Source organism: Camelina sativa, chromosome 15 (assembly GCF_030686135.1).
Source record: "Camelina sativa cultivar CO46 ecotype springtype chromosome 15, ASM3068613v1".
NCBI lineage: Eukaryota > Viridiplantae > Streptophyta > Magnoliopsida > Brassicales > Brassicaceae > Camelina > Camelina sativa.
In genome coordinates this window covers 23811000-23813083 of record NC_141894.1, presented here as the reverse complement: position 1 = coordinate 23813083, position 2084 = coordinate 23811000, and the positions used below count along the sequence as shown (strand labels likewise).

Genomic DNA, 2084 nt, shown 5'->3' with positions numbered 1-2084 from the left:
GTTGACCAAGTTAGACAGCCACAATGATCAGTTCATCCCATGAATCCATCCTCCGGACCTTCCTTGTTTATTGATTTTAAAGTCTTAATCTTGTTGCTTGCTTGTTGCTTGATTTGGTTTAGCATTACTCTGTTTTTATTGCATTGCTCTGTTTCCCGGATTTGACTAGCTCGACCACCCACTCGACCTACACTCGGTCGAGTGCTGCTCGAGTTCATCCCCAGAACTCTGTGTTTTATGATTTGTGATTGTCCTGTTTCATTCCTGTTTCATTCTAGTTGCATACATTTAGTTTTCAGTGTATTAATTGTCTTGCATTAGTTCATTAGTAGTAGTTTCTATTTCTGTTCTTGCATCATTTCTGTTATAATCATCTTGTTTTATTTGCATCTAGTTCTTAGTTCGTGTAGTTTACTTTCTGCTTTTTACATTTTCATTTTAGGATTGTTAGTGACAAACAATCTTTACACTTGGCTTGACTTAGATTCATATGCATATCTTGATTGTTCACAAACCCTCATTTATGATTGACACCTCTTATACTGCAACTACATAAGGGGAATTGAAACACCCATCCATCCATTCTATATCTCATCATCATACACATTCATCTTTCACCATCCCACAAATATTCTTGTTTCAATTTGGCGCCGTTGCCCATTTGAGTGTGTTTTTGTGACATTTAGGATCCATATTAGTCTAAGATTAAGTTCTTTTATACACTTGTGAGGTTGCTGCACTCGAATCTTCTGTTTTTGGGTTGAAGTTCCATTTCAGGTACCACTCGACCAGTCACTCGACCACCACTCGACCGAGTCGTGATCGAGCACCTGCTCGAGCCAGAGGCCGGATCCCTATAATCCTCTTTTTCCAGTCGACCTACCCTCCTACTTGAGCCTGTGCTCAGTCGCTTGCCTGGCAAAAATTGTTTGTGTCTGTTGATGCACACAAGGTCCAAAGGAAAGGACAATCTTCTTAGGCCTATTGACAACATCAACAAGTTGACCAAGAGTTTGGGAGCTAAGCAAAGGAGAGTTGTTCAGCAACAACAAGAGGTTATAGTAGCTATGGATCATCAGGATCAGGTCCCAAGACCAAGAAACATTGGTGCTGGAGATGCACCCAACACTCACAACCAAAGAGCTGGCATTGTGCCACCAACTATTGCCAACAACAACTTTGAGATCAAGAGTGGGTTGATCTCAATGATTCAGGCAAATAAGTTTCATGGATTGCCTATGGAGGATCCACTAGATCATCTTGATGAATTTGACAGAATCTGTGGTCTTACCAAGATCAATGGAGTAAGTGAAGATGGTTTCAAGCTGAGGTTGTTCCCTTTCTCACTTGGGGACAAGGCTCATTTGTGGGAAAAGACCCTCCCTACTGGTGCCATTACTACTTGGGATGCCTGTAAGAAGGCTTTCTTGGCCAAATTCTTCTCCAATGCTAGGACAGCAAGGCTGAGAAATGAGATCTCTGGATTTGCTCAAAGGAGCAATGAAAGCTTTTGTGAAGCTTGGGAGAGATTCAAGGGGTACCAAACTCAATGTCCTCATCATGGTTTCAGTGTGGAGTCTTTGTTGAGCACATTGTACGGAGGAGTGCTTCCCAAGTTCAGAATGCTTCTTGATACAGCCTCCAATGGAAACTTCCTCAACAAGAATGTGGAAGAAGGCTGGGAGTTAGTAGAGAATCTTGCACAGTCTGATGGGAACTACAATGAGGACTATGACAGAACCATAAGGTCATCATCAACTGATCAAGAAGACAAGTAAAAGAAGGATCTGAAAAGGTGAATGAAAAGCTTGATAGGATCTTGCTCAGCCAGCAAAAGTCTATTCACTTTGTTAGTGAAGAGGAGCTTCCAGTTCAAGAGGGGGAGAATGAGTTTGCTGAGCTTTGCTATATGCAAAACCAAGGAGGCTTCAAGGGTTATAACCAAGGAGGGTTTAGGAACAATAATCAGTCCTATAGGAGCACAAATGTGGCCAACCCACAAGATCAAGTCTACCCTCCTCAACAGTCTCAACAGCACCAAAACTATGTCCCCAAACAACAGCAACAGGTGTTCCAGCCCCAGT

At 42.2% G+C, this 2084-nt stretch overlaps 1 non-coding gene across 1 annotated transcript; it reads right to left on the bottom strand.

The window, feature by feature from the left end:
- Positions 1-1460: 1460 nt before the first annotated feature.
- LOC147927003 (small nucleolar RNA R71) lies at positions 1461-1567 on the bottom strand. Its single transcript, XR_015583052.1, has one exon. It is a non-coding gene; the product is annotated as a small nucleolar RNA R71 (small nucleolar RNA).
- Between the last annotated feature and the right edge of the window lie 517 nt (positions 1568-2084).